At 43.0% G+C, this 22,408-nt stretch overlaps 1 protein-coding gene across 2 annotated transcripts in view; it reads left to right on the forward strand.

Moving 5' to 3' along the window:
- Positions 1-22,408, forward strand: part of IL34 (interleukin 34) — a 76,481-nt gene that overhangs the window by 3,248 nt on the left and 50,825 nt on the right. Inside the window, exon 2 of one of the 2 annotated variants that reach the window (XM_053210555.1) lies at positions 2,693-2,761. The gene's annotated coding sequence lies outside the window, so the exon portion shown is untranslated. Of the gene's footprint in view, positions 1-2,692; positions 2,762-16,552; positions 16,911-22,408 lie in introns of those variants that run through there. The other variant, XM_053210556.1, reaches the window with a different exon arrangement.

The following is a 22,408-nucleotide window of genomic DNA, read 5'->3' on the forward strand; positions in this document are numbered from 1 at the left end:
GATCTTTCTTCCTTCTTTAGGAAGGCCTGGATTGCTATATACTTTCCTCTTATGACCGCCTTTGCTGTGTCCCAGAGGTTTTGGGTTGTGGTGTTATCATTTTCATTGACTTTCATATACTTTTTAATTTCCTCTTTAAGTGCTTGGTTAGCCCATTCATTCTTTAGTAGGATGTTCTTCAGTCTCCAAGTATTTGTTACCTTTCCAAATTTTTTCTTGTGGTTGATTTCAAGTTTCATAGCATTGTGGTCTGAAAATATGCACAGTATGATCTCGATCTTTTTGGACTTACTTAGGGCTGACTTGTGTCCCAGTATATAGTCTATTCTGGAGAACGTTCCATGTGCACTGGAGAAGAATGTGTATTCTGCTGCTTTATGGTGAAATGTTCTGAATGTATCTGTTAAGTCCATCTGGTCCAGTGTGTCATTCAAAGCCATTGTTTCCTTGTTGATTTTTTGATTAGATGATCTGTCCATTGCTGTGTTGAAGTCTCCTACTGTTATTTATGGTATTACTATTGATGAGTTTCTTTATGTTTGTGATTAATTGATTTATATACTTGGGTGCTTCCATATTTGGGTGCTTCCACATTTGGCGCATAAATGTTTACAATTGTTAGGTCTTCTTGGTCTGTAGACCCCTTTATTATTATATAATGTCCTTCTTCATCTCTTGATACAGTCTTTATTTTAAAGTCTAGATTGTCTGATATAAGTATGGCTATTCTGGCTTTCTTTTGTTAACCGTTAGCATGATCGATGGTTCTCCATCCCCTTATTTTCAATCTGAAGGTGTCTTTAGGTCTAAAGTGGGTCTCTTATAAACAGCATATAGATGGATCTTGTTTTCTTATCCATTCTGTTACCCTGTGTCTTTTGATCAGAGCATTGAGTCCATTGATGTTTAGAGTGAGTACTGAAAGATATGAATTTATTGCCATTATGATGCTTGTAGAGTTGGAGTTTCTGGTGGTATTCTCTGGTTCTTTCTAATCTTTTGTTGCTTTTGATATGTGTATATATATATATATATATATATTCATATATTCATATATATATTCATATATATATTCATATATATATTCATATATATGAATATATATATATTCATATATGTATATATGTGTGTATATATATATATATATTCATATATGTACTTGCAGGGCTGGTTTAGTGGTCACAGACTCCTTTAATTTTTGTTTGTCTGGGAAACTTTTTATCTCTCCTTCTATTTTGAATGACAGCCTTGCTGGATAAAGAATTCTTGGCTGAATATTTTTCTGATTCAGCACACTGAATATATCCAGCCACTCCTTTCTGGCCTGCCAAGTTTCTGTGGATAGGTCTGCTGCAAACCTGATCTGTCTTCCCTTGTATGTTAGGGACTTTTTTTCCCTTGCTGCTTTCATGATTCTCTCCTTGCCTGAGTATTTTGTGAATTTGACTATGATATGCCTTGTTGATGGTTGGTTTTTGTTGAATCTAATGGGAGTCCTCTGTGCTTCCTGGATTTTGATGTCTGTGTCTTTCCCCAGGGTAGAAAAGTTTTCCACTATGATTTGCTCACATAATCCTGCCACCCCTATCTCTCTCTCTTCCTCTTCTGGGACCCCTATGATGCTGATGTTGTTCCTTTTTAATGAATTACTGATTTCTCTAATTCTTAAATCGTGCTCTTTTGCCTTAATCTCCCTCTTTTTTTCTGCTTCATTATTCTCTATAAGTTTGTCCTTTGTGTTGCTGATTCTCTGCTCTGCCTCATCCATCCTTGCCACTGATGCATCCATCCCTGACTACAGCTCAGTTAGAGCATTTTTAATTTCATTCTGGCTATTTTTACTTCTTTTATCTTTGCAGGAAGGGATTCTAATCTGTTTTCAACTCCAGTTAGTATACTTATTATCATGATTCTAAATTCTGGTTCAGACATCTTGCTTGTATCTGTGTTGGTTAAATCCCTGGCTGTTGTTTCTTCGTGCTCTTTCTTTTGGGGTGAATTCCTTTGTTTTGTACTTTTGAAGGGAGAAAAGGAATTAATGAGGTAGAAAAATTGAAATTAACAAAATTAAAATAAAAAAAATTAAAATTAAAAATTAAAAAAACACACAAAAATCTAATAGATGATGCTAGATCCTAGGTGTGTTTTGGTCTGGGTGTTGAAAGTGGTTTGACAGAGGAAAAAAAAGGGGGGGAGAAAGGAAATCGTTTGAGATTTTGAAAAAATGAATACACTGAAATAGACTAAAATGAGATGATGGGAGTAAAAAAGAATTTGAAAAAATATACACAAAAGTGAAGAATATAGTAGAAAAAAATTAAAGAAAAATATTTTTTTTTATATTTCAGTATATGAAATTTATTGTCAAATTGGTTTCCATACAACACCCAGAAAGAAAAATATTTTTAATAAAAGTTAAAAATAAATACGAGTTTTTTCATTTTCTGTATTTAAGAAAAAAGAAAAGAAATGAAAAAGAAAAAACAAAAAAGAAAAAAAGAAAAAAAAAGAAATCGTTTGAAAATTTGAAAAAGTGAATACACTGTAGTAGACTAAAATAAAATGATGGAAGTAAAATAGAATTTGAAAAAAATTTATATGAAAGCAAAAAATATAGTAATAAAAATTAAATAAAAATATTTTTAATAGACATTGAAAGTAAAAATGAAATTTTTCTCTTTCTGCATTCAAGAAAAAGAAAAGAAACAAGAGAAAAAAGAAAAAGAAAGAAAAAAAGGAAATTGTTTGAAAATTTGAAAAGGTGAGTACACTGAAATAGACTAAAATAGAATGATGGAAGTACAGTAGAATTTGAAAAAATTTACACAAAAGTAAAAAATATAGTTCTAAAAATTAAAGAAAGATTTTAAATAAAAATTGAAATTAAAAATGAATTTTTCTCTCTGTATTCAAGAAAAAAGAATTGTAAAAGAGAAAAAGGAAAAAGAAAAAAAAAAAAGAAAATTGAATAGATGAACCTGGTAACAGATTGAAGTAGGGCTGAAATTGCTTCATTTTCTCCTAGAAGTCAGTCTATGTAGCCCTTTATAGTCCATAAACTAAGCTGGCGGTGAGACTTGTGTTCTTGAAGAGCGAAGTTGGCCTAGTTGGGCAGGGCTCAGTGTAACAGGTCTGCTCTCCACTAGATGGCGCTGCTAGCCTACTGGGGTGGATTGTTGTGGCGCTCCTAGGTGCTTATGCACATGCGCGGGAGTGGTGAAAATAGCGCCACCCAGCTACCCCCGTCTGTTTCCCCCACACAGATCAGCAACCGCGCACCTGTCCTCGGTCTTCAGCTCTTGTCCACTCCCCGCTTTTTACTCTCTGTGACCAGGCCCCAGGCAGTACCTCTCTCCCATGTTTTGTCTCAGATGTGGCTGTTTTCCCCAGCCCCTTACTTCCAAAGGACTGCGGCTTTGGCTCCTTTTGCCCCTCTGCGGGAGGGTCTCACCGAGCAATGGCCAAATGAGCATTTGCCGAATATCGGCTGCACCCAGGAATGCCTGCTGGACCCTGTTGTTGCCGGTGCCCCGAGACCATGGCCAGGTGCCAGCCCGCCCCAGAAAAAGTTTGTGAGACAGTGTAGCAGCAGCGTCTCAGGGATTATGGAAAATCACAACACACATCTGGCACCAGGCTTCACTCTTAACAATCTTGCCCCAGCACCAGTGAATGTGGCTGCCTTCTGGGGTCTGCTGGGACCAGGTGGCTTCAGCAGTCTCTACCAGATGTCCTTCCAGCAGTGGAACTGCTTTTCCCTGTGTGGCCCGAGAACCTCCCGGACCCCACTCTGTTCCTGGGGATTTGCCCTTCCCACCAGAGTACCGCCAGCTATCGAGCTGCGGAGTTGTAGCCTTTGCGCTCCCCTTGTTTACAGTCTTAATGGAATTTAAACCCTCTCCTTTCTCCTTTCTCCCTTTTTAGTTTAGTCCCTGCGGCTGTTTCCAATTTTCCACTTTCTCTCCAGCTGCTTTTGGGAAGGGGTACTTTTCCTGTATCCTTCCCCAGTCTCTGTCTTCTCTCCGCCCGCAAAAGCAGTTCCCTACCTTTTGCAGCTTCTCGCTCCCCAAGTTCAGCTCTGCACGCCGCTTACCTGCTGAATTCTGTGGTTCACGTTGTGCAGATTGTTGTGTTAATCCTCCATTCAGTTTTCTAGGTGTGTAGGATGGTTTAGTGTTGGTTTGGCTATATTTCACGGACGCGAGACACACAAAAAGCTTCCCTGCTGTCCTGCCATCTTGGCTCCTCCCCTGGGGCTAACATGTTTAGACATGGCCCTGGACTCTCTGGCATCCTACTTCCCACCCGTGCCTCAAACATTAGAGCCAGTGGATGCCCTACAGCCATATGTATGCTGCCCTGCACCCATCCCCCAGCCCTGCTAAGAATTTTTGCGTCTGGTTATTTTGTGTGTGTCATACATGTAGTAATAATAGCTCATCACTGATCAGGACGAGGGCCAGTGACTGAAATTTCATTCCTGTTTTTACACATGAAGAAATGGGCTCTGAAGCCAAATCTATGCTTCTGCTGTAACACTACATTGCCTCTGTAGTGTCACAGAGCACCCTCTGTAGCGCTCCGGGTAGAGGCACATGCAATAGGAGTCCTTCTGTCCAACTTGGTATGTTTGTACATGCCTCACTTAAGCAGCTCAGATGCTGACCCTCTGGCTGAGCTGAGACCCTTCCCCTCTATTTGGCTGTGGGGTAGTTCTCTGGCTCTCGACTCTCCAAATGGTGCTGCTTAGGGCCATTTTTGACTTGGTTATAGTCTTAGGACCCACCTTGTAAAGAGGAGTTACTCCTTCACAGGGTTTGACTGATTTTATGGTTCTTACTACAAATTGTCAGGTAGGGCCAATGTAGAAAAACTGCAATATTTTATCAATGAACATGTATCAGACATATGTGCCTTTTACCAAATAGAGCTCTTTAATTCCTACAGGCAGAAAGGATTCACTTACATGATGATTACATTCTATACAAACGTAAGCAATGTGTCCTTCAGCCCCTGCTTCTATTGAATGGCACCCATTTTACTGAGTAGATGATGGTTCTTTATACATTTAGATTCCCTGGAATACATGCACCAGGGAAAGGCCTGGGAGGCCAGCGTCTTTAAGAGACAGTTCTTAAAAGGATCTAGGACTTTTTTCCATCTAGGCATGGTTCAAACTGCATGGGAGAACTGCCCCTCAGCCCCTTCCAGGCACATGAACCTCCATTAGAACCCCCCCCCGCCCACCCGCCTTAGAGGTTATCTTCCTTTGTCACGGGGCTTACGGGGCAATGGTTGGTATGTTGGTACTCTTGCCTCCAGCTTCTGCCTTTTACTCATCTTGCACATCAGTGTTCCCTAAATTAACGTTCTTATCAGGTCATTCCCCTGCTCAAGAATCTGCACTGGGTCCCTGCTGCCTGTCACATCAATAACTGCTTGGCTTTCAAGACCACCTGTAGTGTAGCCTTGTCTTGCCTGTTCAGTGTAGATTCCCATTACACCCCAACACAGCTTCTTTGCTCCAGATGAATAACCTTCCCTTTGCTGTCCAGAGTATCTGCTATGCAGGCCTCTTCTCCATGCCTTGTTCACTTTATCCCCACTTCTGCCTCCTCAGTGTCTTTTCTTTTCCCCATTATCTACCCTTCATCCTATAGCCTAATTATCTATCCCCTTTCCTTGCATGAAACCTCCTTTGACCAGCAGGCCAACTCCAGTACATTTCTTCTCCAAACACCTATGATGTTTATTGTTCACACCATAGAGACTGGCCTTTAACTATTCTGCAGATGTTCTTTTGGTCTACTTCCAAGATCACCACCTAGACTGTGATTTCTATAAGAACAGGGAACTGAATACCCGATAGTGTAGAATGGGCATATATCAGTGCCTGAATACTAGCCATTAGCAGTCAGGCATTGCGCATGGAAATATTCTGTAACCCTCAGGCAAAAAAGCAAGTGAACAACAGGGCTCTTAGTGTTACCATATTCTATAGGTTGCAAAATACACCTTTCCCTCACTTATCACATTTTAACATCTCCTTTGGAATCAGGATCAATGGCATATCATGATATAATTGATAGTTCAGTTCCTCTTCTTTGTTTCTTAGTGGAATATAAAATATTGGTGCATTTTGCAGTCAGTTGTGCATTAGACTTGATGAAAAGCACTGACTTGATGGTTACTTACTGGTTGATGTGACAATCTGTTGATAGCTGTTTCTGGATTGGACCTGGGAGAAAGCATTTAGGAGAAGTGAGGGGATGTTGGATGTTTTATTGGGCCCAGAAGCTTCCTGAATCTGAATTGATTCACCTCTTCCTCTCCTCCATTCTCGTGTTCCCTGTGTGTGCTGCTTCAGAGACTGATTCCTCACTAATTGGAATCTTAGCATCACCAGCCCTGGTGGGGTAGTGGGCCAAGAGGCTGTCTTCCCTCTCCTGTGAGGAGCCTTCACATGGGCTTGGCAGAACCAAGGTGTCTGACTAGCCAGCTCAGCTGCTCAGCTCTGAAGGCAAGAAAGCTGAGCTCCCAGCCCTGAGTAAAGCCAAACTGGGAGGGATTAGGGGAGACTGAGGGCAAGGGCCACAGCCTCTGAGGAAGCACAGAGGACCAACCCATCCATGGTGACGAGGAATGGCTCCTTTCTAGGCCCATCGGCCCTGAGCTCTGGCCCTGAGCTCTGGCCGGAGTGGCCTGCCCTGACCAGCTCAAGTCATGCATGCAGACTCTGGGTTCTGAGTTTGAAGTTGCAGGGTGCTCAGGTCACTCCGCCCCCATCCAGATCCTCATGGGCTCCATCCCCTGAAGCAGCTTCTCTTGGCCCCACAGGCAGTCTCCTCTAGCAGCATAAAGCTGCTGGGCAGGGGAATGTGGTCTTTTCCTTTTGTTTGCAGACCATCCCCTAATGCAGAGTTATCAGCAAGAGCTTTGGGGCCAGACGTAGTTAGATTTGATTACTTCCTCTCCTCTTTGTTACCATGTGACCTTGGGCAAGTTGCCAAACTTTCTGAGATTTGGTTTCCTCATCTTTTTTTTTTTTTTTTTTTGGTAGATGGCAATTTTAATAATAGCAAGGGGAACTTCTATATGAAAGCTGGTCTTTTTTTTTTTTTTTTTTTATGCGTGCATTCTTTTTTTTTCTTTAAATCCAGTATAGTCAACACCCAGTGTTAATATTAGTTTCGGGTGTACAATATATAGTGATACAACAATTGTATACATCACTCACTGCTCATCTCAGAAGTGTACTCTTAATCCCCTTCATGTATTTCCCCCATCCCCCTACCCACCTCCCTTGGTAACCATCAGTGTGGTTTCTTCATCTTTAAAATGAGGGTGAGAATTCTAACTCTGGGGTGTGTGTGTGTGTGTGTGTGTGTGTGTGCGCACGCGCTTGCGTATGTAGGGATTAAGTGACAAAAGTAACTAACATTAGCCACTATTATTATCATCGTTGTCCCATTGAAGGTAGTCCCAGCTCCGTCCTATGGGCCTTGCCCAACATTATCATTGCAAGTTTTATGGGCCCCACACATCCCTGAACCAGAGGCAGCACCATCTCCATGGCCCTCCCCCAATCCTGACAGAGAGTTCTGGCTGTTTTTCCCTCATTCTGCTGGGTTTCACCGAGAATTCCTTGTGTGTCCACTGGGGGCTGTGCCTGGTGAATGCTAGAGCTCTAGTTCCAGGGGAGAAATAAGGCAGGAGGCATGAAAAGTTCAAGGCTAAAATAACTCATGCAAGGAGAAAGAAATATAAGGGAGATTCCTTTTCAGTAAGGTGGAGGATTTGATAGTTTGTGGGGAAAAAAACTCTCTAAAACATCTGGAAACTTAGGATAGAAAACAGTTGACATGCTTTTTATGCATAGCTGCATGGAAGTAGGATAGCCCTTGGAGAAGAGACATAAAGGGAAGTTGACAGCCTGTCTGGGCAGGGAGTGAGATAGCTTTGCCTGCTCTGAGCATCTTTTGCTGGTCCGGATAAGGCAGGGATTTGCGTCTGAATAGCCATAGGGACAATGGACACAGTTTTGATCTTATATGAAGCAGAGAGGTAGAACTGTGACTCCCACATACATCTGGGACCCTTCCGGGTTTAAACTTCCAATGAAAGGCCAGAAAAAATACACTCACCTTCAAAGGCAGCGAGCAGGAAGCTCTTCTAACCTGGCCCGGGTTTCGTTGGGGAAGGCCTCTTCTGAGAAATTTATAACCACACTCCTGCCCTCTTTTGAATTTGCGATCCAACTTACACTACTCATGTGATTCTAGAGTCTCTAGGCCAGGAAATTCTAGGCTGGAAAATTCATAGAGACAGAAAGTAGAATGGTGGTTGCCTAGGGATGAGGGGAGGAGGAAATAGGGAGTTGTTTAAAGTTGCTAGGGTTTCTGCTTCCCAAGATGAAGAGTCTTCGAGGTTGGTGGCACAATATGAAAGTACTGAACACCGTAGAACTGTGTGCTTAAAAATGGTTAAGATGGTAAAAAAAAAAAATGGTTAGGATGGTATATTTTATATTAGGTATATTTTGCTACAATAAAAAAGTGATTTCGGACTGATAACTTGGGGATACCTTGCAGAAGCAAAAGCAGAACCTCTTCAGAGGGGGGGGATACACCTTCAACCCAACTTGCTTGTTGAACTTGAGTAAAAAAGCCCAAGTTACAAAATGCACTAGGAAACCAGCAACCAGGAGGGAGTAGGCAGCAAGAACAAAAAAGAGAGCTAGAGGATCATTGTCCCCAGAATGTCACTGTGGAATTATTCATAATGTCAAAAAAAAACCCAAAAAACAAAACCAAAACAAAACCCACCACCATGACAACAGCTGGAAACAAAGCAGAGTCCCTCTGGCAGGAAATTTTGCATAGCCATTAAAAGATTCAGAAGGCTTTCCCTGAGGGATTTGATTATTGAGTGAGAAAAATAAGAAATGGTCATGGGTGCTATTATGATCCCAGTTTTTGCAAAGCAACCCCATAGCAAGCAAAACGTGACCCCAACCCCACACTTGTATATATGTGTGTATTTTTCTAACAGATAGGTGAGCATGAAAAAGGGAGTGAAGGCTGCCCATCAGGGCTGCTTGTTAGGGCTGCAGGCGAAGGAAGGGAGAAGGGAGAAGGAAGAAGAGGTGGAAAAAAAAGATTTCAAGACTGTCCTGAAAATATCTATAATGCTCAGCCCTCAGCATGCCTGTTATAAATCCTACTGATGGAGGATGATATCTGAATGTGAGTGATTGTGTCTAGAGGATAAAAGAAATTATAATACTGACTTGCAGATTTGCCTATTGTGAAGAAGGAAGACAAGTTACATGGATCTGGTTATTTGATTTTATTAGGACAAACGATCAAACTTCCTCTCTATGTGTATGTATGTCCACATATATTAGTGTGAACGAGGAGAAAGATGCGGAGGGCTGGGTGTTGACACTAGTAATACCATAAAGGAGAGAAGGAGGGGAAGGAAGTGCAAGAGAAAGATGTCAGATCTGGTGTCTTTATAAGAAGAGAGACACAGAGACACAAATATAGACATCTTTGTATTGTGTTGTTTTATTCGTGGCAAATATGACAAATCTGGACAATTAAACAAATCTGGACAATTTGAAATATGACAAATCTGGACAATTAAACAAATGAGTGAGCCAATGAAAAACTTTCACACCTTGCTTTTAAGAATGTCAAGTGAGGGCACCTGGGTGGCTCGGTCGGTTAAGCGTCCGACTTGGGCTCAGGTCATGATCTCACGGTCCGTGAGTTCGAGCCCCGCGTCAGGCTCTGTGCTGACAGCTCAGAGCCTGGAGCCTGTTTCAGATTCTGTGTCTCCCTCTCTCTCTGCCCCTCCCCATTCATTCTCTGTCTCTCTCTGTTTCAAAAATAAATAAACGTTAAAAAAAAAATAAAAAAAAAAAAGAATGTCAAGTGTCTGATCTCCTGGGAGGGCCCTTTTGCAATAGTTTTCAAGAATGTAAAAGTACCTGCCTCTACCTATGTACTTCCCCCCTGGGGGGAGGGGGAGGGAGGGCACCCAGCTGTCTGTACAGACAGTCATTGCTGCACTATCTGTGGAAGTTCAACTAAATGTTGAACAGAAGACAGATTATTTAGTCACAGTCTATATACACTGGAATACTTCACAGTTTATAGAAAAAAAGAAGGGAGACAGTGCCACTGTCTTCTAGACAGGTTGAGTGAGAAAAGCAAGGCACAGAACAACATTCTGTTAACTTGCTAGGCCTGCAGGGGGTGACTGAAAACGGGCATGTTCTCTCTCACCTGTTTGGGAGGCCAAAAGTGTGAGATCAAGGGCCATGCTCCCTCTGAAGGCTTGGGAATGGGGGGCGGGGGTGGTCCTTCCTGGCCTCTTCCTAGATTCTAGTGGCTCTCGAAGTCCTTGGCTTTCTTTGGCTTGTGGATGCATCACTGTAGTTATGCCTGTTATCTTGTGTGTGTGTATCTCTCCTTAGAAGGACTTCCCTCACTGGATTTAGGGCTCCTCCTCAATCGAGCATGACCCCATCTTAACTCATTATATCTGTGAGGATCCTGTTTCCAAGTAAGGTCAAATTCTGAAGTTCCGGGTGGACAAGACCTTTCGGGAGCCACTCTTCAACACTTGAAGCACTTGTGATGTCCTAGTGTTGGATTAAAAAAAGAGAGAGAGAGAGAGAGAGGGAGATATGTTTGTTTATGTTGGACACTCTGGAATGGTAGGAGGAGGCTGAGACTATGGAAAGTGTACCTGTGAGATGTCTCTGGAAGAAAGCATGTGAAGTCCAGAAGTAGGACCATGACAGAAAAGGGAGGGAAGAGGATTTCAGTTGGAGCCCCTTCAGTCTAAGTTTGGCCTTAAGGCCCACTGTGGGAAAGGCTGGTGAGTTGGGGTAAGGAGGAGGGAAGCTGGGCGTGCTGGTAGAACGATGGCTTATCCCCTGTGCCTTCCTCTTGAGGACAGATGGGCCTGAATGCCAGCCTCTGGGCCCCTTCTGATAACAACAAAGTTTTGAAAGTTCTGGAATAACCTTCCTTGCCTAGTCTGGGTCCCCTCATGGTTCTGTTTCTCATTTGTTAGAAGGGTGGTGAAGGCCTCTTCGGGTTCCTGCTCCCAGAAGCCTGCCAACCCCTCCCTGGTCTGTGCTGCTTGCTGAGGCACCTGCTGCCTTCTCTCACCAGCCTGCTCTGTGACCATGCCTCCCCCTCAGTGTGAGCTGCTCCAGGCTGGGGCTTGTAGCTTTTCATCTGGGTTTGCAAAGCCCTGGGCACACGGGAGAGGCTCCATTACAAATGCTGCACGTGGAACAGAATTTAACCCTGATGTGGAGACTTCAGAACCTGTTTTAAAAGTTTCATGTTCTTTTCAAAAAAAATTTTTTTAATATATATTTTAATGTTTACTCATTTTTTTGAGAGAGAGATAGCATGGGGCTCAGTCCCGTTGTGGGGCTCGGTTCCATGAACAGTGAGATCCCGACTTGCGCTGCAATAAAAAATCAGATGCTTAACCATTTGAACTACCCAGGCCCCAAGTTTCATGTTCTTATACAAGGAAACATAGACATGAGTGGGGTTCATGGTGGAACCAGTCCTTTGTCAGACTGGGCATGTGTGAGTAGGGAGGAGGGGATGTGGCCTGGTGGGGAGGCTGGCTCCTCCACCCTAGCCCTGCACCTTTCCTTTCCAAGTGACTCAGGAACAGGGGCTGCACGTCTCATTCTTCCTTAGCTGTGACAATGATGCATGTTAGCAGAAAAGATACCCCAGCCCTTCACTGCATGCTTCCCTGGGTCTCCTCATGATAGGTGTAGCTGGGGATTCAGGGGGGGCTTATGTTCCAGCAGGGGAGAGAGAGATGAAGCTACAGTGAGTGATTATTTAATCACAGGTGCAAGAGTTGTTACAAAGCATGGATCCACATTGCTTGTGGAAGGTGTAACAAAACCAATCTGACCAGGAGCCAGAACGGGCCATCTGTGTGCTATGGCCTATGAAGGGCAGGGACATCCCCACCAGTACCTGTGGAAGAGCCCTACTTGAACCCAAATTCAACTAGTGTGAGGCCAAAGCTCTGCAGGAACATGGGCCTTGAGTGACTAAGACGCTGTCCACAGTGGGGACCTCTGCACACCCCCTTGTGTCGCTCCATCACTCTGCCCTCCACACCCAGCTTGAGGAGGAGTTCCCGAAGCTCCATTTCTGGATGAGGAGAGTGAGGCCTAGAGAAAGGAAATGATTTGCTCTGTGGGTCCCGAGTCAGGAAGGGGAGTCAGTAAGGAAAAGCCAAGGCTAGTTTTCATGGCACTCTGCATGGGTCTACAAGTGCCCAGAGTCCGCCCTCAGTGAACCAAAAACTAGGAACAAAGCTGCTCTGTTCACCAAGAATTCCATTTTCCTTTGTTGTTCGCCACTAGGGACATTCCTGAATTGGTAAAAAAAAAAAAAGGAGACTGGTTCAGCCCACGTTCTTGCAGTTGATGGGCCATGCAGGGTCAAAGTCCCAGACTTTAAGGAACTCCCAGCTCAGAGATGAGGCAGACCAGATGCACAGGACACTGATCAGGCAAAGGACAAGGGGCACCAGGGGCCTGGGAGCACAGAAGGACAGCTCCCTTGGAGAGGGGACAGCTGGAGCAAGCAGGAGGCAGGCAGTCTTAGGGGTCAAGGGTGACATGAGAATCTGGGGTGGAGGTGTGGGCATGGGGCAGGGAGGTGGGAGGGCTTGCATGTAAAGAGGGAAGGGCATTCTGCTCAGGGAACAGCAAGTTCAAAGGGATTGAGGCCAAATATCATGGAGGGGTACTTGCTGCAGAGGTGGGGGCCTGATCCCCTGGCGATCCTGGGTCTGTGGAAAAAGGCATCATGAGGGTCTTGTTCTGTGAAACGGGAAGGCTGTCCTATAGGAGGAGGCTGTTCGAAACCTTTTGAGGACAGACTGAGAGAAGCAGAGAGCCCTCTTCTTTACCCTCAAATGCAAGTGTCTATATGAAATATTTTTAAGGGTTTTTTTTTACTTCTAAAAAAATTGTTATAAGTATACATAACAAAAATTAGCAATGTAAGCATTTTTGAAAAGTTAACAATTCAGTAACATTAAGTCCACTTACAATGTTGTGTAACCATCACCACTTTCCATCCATTAAGCAGTAACTCTCCCTTCCCCCCTCTCCCCAGCTCCTGGCAACCACCATTCTTTCTGTCTCTATGAGTTTGCCTGTTGTAGGTACCTTGATTTATATGCAATGTTTAAAGAATAGCATATCGAGGTGAAATTGATGCATAAGAAACTATACAAAAGTGCGCAATTTGCTAATTTTGGATATTTATACTGGAACCCAGATAATGATTATATCAATCGCTGCCAGAAGTTTCCTTTCACCCTTTGAAAATCCTCTCTCCCCATCCTCCCTCCCCAGACAGCCATTAGTCTGCTTTCTGTCCCTATAGATTAGCTTGGATTTTCTTGAGTTTTAAACAAATGGAATTACACAGTATTACTCTTTGGGAGATGTCTGGTTTCTTTCAGCATAACCATTTTGAGCTTCATCCATGCTGTGTGTGTCAGTAGTTCATTCTTTCCATTGCTGAGTAGTTTTCTGTTGTATAGATCTATCATAATTGAAATAATTTCTTAAATATAATTTATTGCCAAATTGGCACATTTACACACATTTACAGTGTGTAAAGTGTGTTGTTAAAATTTTTTTTAAATGTTTATTTTTGAGGGAGAGAGAGAGACAGAGTGTGAATGGGGGAGAGTCAGAGAGACAGGGAGACACAGAATCTGAAGTAGGCTCCAGGCTCTGAACTGTCAGCACAGAGCCTGACGCAGGGCTTGAACTCATGAACTGCGAGATGATGACCTGAGCCAAAGTCAGATACTTAACTGACTGAGCTACCCAGGTGCCCCATCATAATTTTTTTTCTTTTAATCCATTCACCCGCTGATGTACATTTAGGTTGTTTCTAGCTTTTGGTGTTAGTAAATTGAAATGCAGTTGGTTTTTTGTTTTTTTGTTTTTTTTTTTTTTTATGTGGATCTTGTGGCTTGAAACCTTGCTGAACTAGTTTCTTGGTCATTTTGTTCCCAATTTTAGGGGATAAACATTGAGGTTTTCACCATTTAGCTGAAAGTTTCTCTCATACATGCCCTATTTCAAGTTGAGGAAATTGCCTTCTATTCATTCATAATTTGCTGACAATTTCTACTGGGTGTGGATGTTGGATTTTGTCAAAGGGGCCAATATCTATTTACTGCCATCTACTGAAGATGATCATCTGATTTTTCTTTTTTAGCTTACTAACATGGGGAATTTACAATGATTGATTTTCAAATGATGAATGAACCTTTCATTCCTGGTACTGCATGAGACTAGGAGGTTAGAATGTGGAGATCATAGCTCTTGTCCCCCAGTGAGACCCAGCTTTGGGCATAGTCATCCCCATATAGGACGGAAGGAGGGAGGGAGAGGGCAATGGGCAAGGTTGGGGAGAAGAGAAAACTGCCAGACACATCAGTCTTGGCCTGCCCAGGTGAGCAGCCTCAGGTGAACAGCTTCCGGGGAGCCTCTGGCTAACTGGGGGTGCAGGAGGCTCTACCCCACAGCGTGTGCAGGTGGGGCCAGGCGGCCACTGCTCTTCCTCTATCTTGCCTGGGAAGATACCAGGGACTTGCCCTAAGCATAGTGTGCTGCCCTTGAGTTTCCTGGAGCCCCAGACTCTGCCTCTGCTGTCAAGCTGAGCTGATAGTGGCCGGCTGTGGGTTTTGGCCAGTCTGTGCACCTCGTGAGGGGTCCTCTGGTGCAGTGGGCAATGGCCCGCCAGGCCAGGGACGTGTATGCAGTTCCTTCTCTGTGAAGTGCATATAATGATCTTTCTTTTCTGGGCTGCTGTATTCAGTGAACCCATGGTGACAAACCACTTAAATGAGACTAAAGTGTCCGAGGCTGGGATTTGAACCCTGATGCCCCTGTTCATTGGCTATGTGTCCTTTGGCCAGTGGCTGACTCTCTCAGCTTTATTCTCCTCATTTGTAAAACAGAGATAATGATACTGCAAGATGTGGGGGGTACCCATGATAATTTGGTATCATGCAGATGAGCAAGTGTGCATTGAGCAGCGGTGCCCTGCACCTGGAAAATGTAAGGTAATTTCACAGGTGAGCAGAGCCGTTGCAGCTGTGGTAGCTGTTGGTAGAGACTGTCCTAGAGCTTGAGGAACCACAGAGGGGGCCAGAAGAGGGAATGGGGTCTTGCAAAGGGACAGGAACTTATCCTGCCCTGGCTTGAGTTTGCAGTGGTGTGTGTTTGGGCCTTGTGCTCTAAGGCTGGCACTCTCGGCAACCCTGCCAGACTGGCATGATCATTGTGCCCCACTCAGGTATGGGTGGGGACAGGGTGGCTCAGCGCTAGAGCTAGGATTGGAAATCAGACACCCCTAGTCATTTTGAGAGGTCTGAAAGGGGAAGAATCTCCCCAGGATTGTTGCTAACACTGGCTCCAAATTGAGAGGGTGATCTGAGAGAGGGAGCTGGGGGAGGAGACAGGAACCAGGTAGCCAAGGAAACTCTTGATGGATTCTTTCCTTCCTCATCCTGCCCGGTTTTCCTCCTGCTTCTGGAGTACAGAGTATTTAACTGACCTAGGCCTTCTCTGATGGTATTTCAGCGTCTGGTCCAAATGTCCAGTTCATTCACTCAGACGTTTTTCACCAGATGTTATGGTCTCCTATGTGCAAAGCTGGCATCAGGCTCCAGGGACATAGTGGTGAGAACAGAACTAGGTTCCTCCTCGAGGAAAGACAGATAACCCACAAATGAACACAGTTAAGGTAGTGACACAGTGGCCGGTACTATGCAGAAGTACCACAGAGGTGTGGGACAAGGAATGACCTGAGGTGGGCAGAGAAGGCCTTTCTATACAGGTGATGTTTGAGTTGACAAGAAGGAGTCAGCTGGGCAAAAAATCTGGGCTGGAACATTTAGGCAGAGGGAATGGGCAAAGTCCTTCACGAGTCAGTCTGATTTGTGGCGGGGCAGTCAGTGTGGGGACAGTGGGTGGAGCTGAGGGAAGGGTCACTTTGTAGCCTGCTGGGAAGTCAGGGGAGCAGTTAAGATGTACTCTAAGTGCAGATTCCAAAATTCTTCTGGAAATGAAAACAAAACAAAACAAAACTTGTATTCTTCCTTTACTTTCTCCCTTTTGTGATTTTTGGGGCCTCTTTTAGAAACACATCTGAGGTGCTCTCTAAACAGGAGGCAAGGGTTAGCGCCCACCAGATCCCCTTCACCAATGGCTGTAACCAATTTCCCAGCTGCTGTGGGGTGGGAGGGCCTGTAACAACAGCAGAACTGCCTCTTTCTCCAAGCCATCTTGCCAGAGATACTTGGGAGGTTACACCCCTCCACAACCCAGGGGGGCCACTGACTGAGTGAGGGCCCAGCCTTCTTGTCTCAGCTGGAGAGGGTACTCTGTGGTGCTATTTAAAAATGCTTCAGAGCCTCTGGGACTGACCTTCTCTATCCTGCTCCCAACACTTCCTCACAGGTTTCTCCTGAGAGCAAGCTCTCAGCGACTCATGTGATGCTGAACCCCTGTCTCAGGCTCTGCTTCTGGGGAAGCCAACCTCAGGCAGGCCATTGGAAACCAGGTATTCTTTGGTTTAGAAATTGGGGCTCAGGGATCAGAGGACCAGGGGATCATTGTTCCTTCCAGCTCTGAAAGTCTCTAAAACGGTGTGATTTACTCAATCACACAAGTTAGTGGCAGAGCTGGTCCACAAACCATGCACAGTCTGGAGGAACCAGGGTGGGGTGGGGCCTGCTGGTGAATGTGGTGCAGAGGCCAAGGCCACAACTGTGCTTTACTGGCAGTTGTGCTCCCAGATCAAGCTTCATCTCAGGTAAGTCTCTGTCTACCTTCATTAGTCCAGAGACCTTAGTTTCCTGAATTACACCCCTTTCCCTTTCTTTCAGCATAATTCACTCTAAAGTGAGAGAGATTGGCAGCTCAGAGACCATGTATCCTGAAAAGAAGATGTTTGTTAATCCAAATAAATCTGTAATAGAAACATATTTATTTTGAGAGAGAGCACGAATAGGGGAGGGACAGAGAGAGAGAGAGGGATCTAAAGCAGGCTCTGTGCTGACAGCAGAGAGCCCAACGTGGGGCTCGAACTAAAAAATGGTGAGATCATAATCTGAACTGAAGTCGGACACTTAACCAACTGAGCCATCCACGTACCCCCAAGTAAATCTGTAATTTGATGGGCTTTTTTTCAGGGTGATAAAGTGAGTTGGAAAAATGCAAAAAAAGCACAAGTCTATAGGTTTTGAGGTCACAAGGGAGACATATATCAGGAGATTCCTTAGCTTTCCCAGGGATCTGCTTCTCTCCACCCTTCTCTCCCCATAATCAGGCCACCCAAGCTGAGAAATGCTTAGTGTCTTCCTCAGGTTCCTACAGCAGGGCCTGTCGAAAGTGTGTCACTGAAAGAGAAAGTGCTAAAGCTGAAGAAATAATTTTGCTAAAAGTGCATTTTAAAAAAGAACAGACTGGTAATCTGAGCTAAGTAAACCCCCTCGTGTGTGGCTTATTTCTCAGAAAAGTGGAGGACTTTCTAGGATTTAGTAAGTTTCTACTCTATCTACTAAAGGGTTAGCATCACTCATTGGTTTGTGCAATTTTTAATTTATTTTAATTTTTTAAAATGTTTTTAGTTTTGAGAGAAAGAGACACAGAGTGTGAGTTGTGGGGGAGCTGAGAGAGAGGGACACAGAATCTGAAGCAGGCTCCAGGCTCTGAGCTGTCAGCACAGAGCCTGACGCAGGGTTCAAACCCACGGACTGTGATATCATGACCTGAGCTGAAGTCAAACATTTAACCAACTGAGCCACCCAGGTACCCCTGGTTCGTGTGATTTTTCAGGGTAGTTCTGGGGACGGCTCAGGGAGGCAATCCTGAGGAGCCACCCTGGACTCAGGCTCATCTGGCTTCTGCCCTTACCATCCAGGGGACTTTAGGCAAATCAGTTACTTTTTCTCACAGTTTTCTGTCTGTAAAATGAATGGAGGTGGCTATTCCATGAACCTTGGCACTCAGTGGGTGTTCTGCAGACCAGTATCACCCACACTTAGGAGCTTGTTTAGAAATGCAGAGCCTCAGGCCCCACTGTAGACCTTCTGAATCAGAATCTGTATTTTAACAGGTTTCTCAAGGAATCCACTCACACATCACAGTTTAAGACGCTCTGTCCCTTGACCATATTACTCAAATGTATCCTCAAACTGCCTCCACATCACCCTGGAGTAGAAGCTTGTTAGAAATACAAGTTCATGGGCCCCGGACCTACTGAATCGCATGTCTGAGGGTGGGGACCGGGAGCCTGTGTTTTCACAACCTGTCCCAGTGACTCTTAAGCACACTGACCTTTGAGAGGGACTGAAGTTCAAGTCTAAGAGGATTCTAGCCGTGGTGTGGCTGTGCAGTGTCTGTCGTCGGCAGAGCTTGTTCTGTGCTGCTTTCCTGAAACGCTCACCTACCAGCGCCTCACAGCAATTTTGTGATGTGGTTTTCTCCTTATCTTTGCTGTGTTACGAAACTGAAGCTTAAGGAAGGTGAAGCAAGTTGCTCAATGTTTTGTAATAGTGACGTTTCTGGCAAAGTCAGTGAGCTGTACGGGGTCATAAAACTCTTAGTAAATATTTAACAATTACCTGATTATAAATGACAGAGGCTCTTGGAACAGGTGCTGGGGTTGATCTTGTGGGTCTTGATCAAAGCTTAAGAGCTCATGAACTGCAGCTCGTTTACCATTCACTGTTTTGATTAGATAATACATTCATATTTTAAACATCTTATAAAAAGGGGCTGTACTGAATGTTTTTCTTTTACTCCTGTTCCATAACCACCCAGCACCCTCTCCCATGCACATGTTTTCAGTTTATTGGGTCTAATCTAACTAAAGCTGATCCTTGGGAAAGCTGAGGAATATCCTGATACATGGCTGCCCTCATAACTCCCAAAATCTCTGGACTTGCCGTATGTGCATTTTTCCAGTTCACTTTATCACTCTGACAAGAAGTCCATCAAAATACAGATGTATTTATTTATTTATTAACAAGCATCTTCTTTAAAGGATGCACTATTTCTGGGAATTTCTGAGCTGCCAGTCATTCATACTTTAGTGTGAATTATTCTAATACAGAATTTCTTTATGCAAAATATATGTGTAAAGTATATGCAAGTGTATATATTTCTATATATTATATATATTTGTATATGCTTGTATTTCCATGAAGAAATATATATATATATATATACACACACACACACATATGTGTATATATAAAAAATGCTTTGCTACCTCTGCTGAACACAGGTTTACAAACTAGAACACACACTTCATGTCTTGCTTGTCTCACTGAATATGTCATACTGTTCTATTGTGTGGTGAATACTCAGGTTGTATCCAGTCTGTTATGATAGACACTGCTTGTACATGTGGCTTTTTGCAGGTGTATATTATATATGCAGTATAGATTCCCAGAAATGGGATTCTAGGTATCTGCATTTGTAATTTCAGGAGATATTGGCAACTTGTCCTTCATCATAAGGTTAGTACCCATGTGCACCTCTGCCAGCTTTGGATGAGAAGTTACTATTTTCCCACATGTTTGCTGATGCAATAAATTGTCACATCACTGGACTTTTACCAATCTGATAGGTGAAAAATTGCCCCAACAGAGTCTTAATTTAAATTTGTTATGAAAAGTTTTAAACTCATGACATATCTTTAAGGACCATTTCTATTTCTTTTTCTGTGGTTGATTTACTCATATTCTTTCTTTGCTTTTTTTGGGGGGGGGTTTAAAATTAAACATATTTTTCAGTTTTATTGAGATATAATTAACATACATTGTATAGATTTATTTAAAAATTTTTTTTAGTGTTTTTATTTATTTTTGAGGGACAGAGGGAGACAGAACATGAGCAGGGGAGGGGCAGAGAGAGACACACACAGAATCTGAAGCAGGCTTCAGGCTCTGAGCTGTCAGCACACAGCACAACATGGGGCTTGAACCCACAAACCATGAGATCATGACCTGAGCTGAAGTCAGATGCTTAACCCACTGAGCCACCCAGGCTCCCCTACATCATATAAATTTAAGGTGTATAGCGTAATGGTTTGACTTACATACATTGTGAAACGACTACCACAATAAATTTATTTTTCATTTGTTTTTAAAAATTTAATTCCAGTGTAATTAATATACAGCGTTACATTAGTTTCAGGTGTACAATATAGTGATTCAACACTTCTATACATCACTCAGTGTCATCACGATAAGTGTACTCTTAATCCCCATCACTTATTTCACCCATCTCCCACCTACCTCCCCTTTGGTAGCCATCAGTTCTCTGTAGTTAACAGTCTTGTTTTTTTTTTTAAGTTTATTTATTTATTTTTGAAAGAGAGAGGGGGGAAAGAAAAGGAAGGAAGGAAGGAAGAAAAGAAAGAGAGAGAGAAAGAAAGAGAAAGAGAGAAAGAGAGAAAGAGAGAAAGAGAGAGAGAGAAAGAAAGAAAGAAAGAAAGAAAGAAAGAAAGAAAGAAAGAAAGAAAGAAAGAAAGGCAGAGAGAGAGGTAGACAGAGAATCCCAAGCAGGCCCATGCTGTCAGCACAGGGCCTGACATGGGGCTCCAGCTCACTAACTATGAGATCATGACCTGACCCAAAATCAAGAGTGTGATGCTTAACTGACTGAGCCACCCAGGCGCTCCAGTTAAGAGTCTCTTCTTTTGCATCTTTTATTCTTTGTTCAGCCTTTGCTTATTTTCAAAATTAGGTAGTTGCCTTTTTTATTTCTAGGAGGTGCTTATCTATTTTAGGGTGATTACCCTTTTGCCTTTGATACAAGCTCTGTCCAGTTGAGCATTTTTTTTATTTGTGGATGCTTTTTTTGTTTTGTATGTATAATTTTTATTTTTAAGCAGTCAGATTTATCATTCATTTCTTTTATGGCTTCTGAATGTTGACTTATTGGTACAAAAGTCTTCCCCACTTTAAGATAACAGGACATGTCCTTTGTTTTCTTCTGTCATTTCCACATTCGGATGTTGATCCATTTGTAATTTATCCTGATGCATGCTGTGAGGTATAGATCCAATCCCCTGCCCCATTGGCTATCTTTTCCTTGTGAAATGAGAAGCTGCTTTATCATTTTAGCTCTTTTTTCACAGTATGGGAGTCTCTTCCAGATTTTGCTAGTCTTTTGCATTGGTTTCTATTGATTCATATTCATTCATGTTTCCACTGTTTTGCTTGCTAAGGTTTATAATATTTAAAAATATATATTAATATATGGAAGGACTGCTCCCCTTATTTTTAGTTCTCTTTTGGATTATTCTTGATTATTTTTCTATTTGAACTTTAAAATCTAATATCTAATTACACACACACGTGTTGGTGTTTTTATTTGAATTGCTTTAATAAAAACTGAAGTATAACACACATACAAAGAAGTGAATAAATTGTAAGTATAGAGCTTGATAAGTTATCATAAAGCAAACATATAGTAAACTATTACTCAGATCTAAAACTAGAGCATTAGCAATGTGCAGAAGCCCCCCTAGACCTCAACCTCTTCTGGAAAGTAGTCATCATCCTCGTTTCTTATGTCATAGATTGACTTTGTTGTTGTTTTTATATACATGTACTCTTTTGTATATGGATGGCTTCTTTGCTCCACAGTATATCTGTGAGGTTTATTTATCTTTTCTCTTGTTGATGGACGTTTAAGTTGTTTGAGTTTTTGGCTATCGTGAATAACATGGCTATGGCCGTGGACAACTTTTGGTATAACACTGGGCTTTTGGTGTCCATATATACACATTTCTGTTGGATATTTACTTACAAGAGGAATGTCTGGGCCATGGGATATGCATGTGTTCAACTTCAGAAAATGTCACCAACCCAGTTTTGCAAATAGATGTGTAACGGTTTACCCTCCTTCCAGTGGTATATGAGTATTCCAGTTATGCCACATCCTTGTAACACTTGGTTTTGTTGGTGTTTTAAATTTCATTCATTCTAGTGTGCCTTTGGTAATTAATTATGGTTTTAATTTTCACTTCTGTAATGACCGATGAGTTTGAGCACTTTAAATTTTTTTAATGTTTATTATTTTTGAGAGAGAGACACAGAGCATGAGCAGGGGAGGGGGAGAGAGAGAGAGAGGGAGACACAAAATCTGAAGCAGGCTCCAGGCTCTGAGCTGTCAGCACAGAGCCTGACACGGGGCTCGAACTGTGAGATCATGATCTGAGCTGAAGTCAGACCCTTAACTGACTAAGCCACCCAGCCACCCCAAGTTTGAGCACTTTAAAAAATACATGTGTTG

Source organism: Acinonyx jubatus, chromosome E2 (assembly GCF_027475565.1).
Source record: "Acinonyx jubatus isolate Ajub_Pintada_27869175 chromosome E2, VMU_Ajub_asm_v1.0, whole genome shotgun sequence".
NCBI classification, from domain to species: domain Eukaryota; kingdom Metazoa; phylum Chordata; class Mammalia; order Carnivora; family Felidae; genus Acinonyx; species Acinonyx jubatus.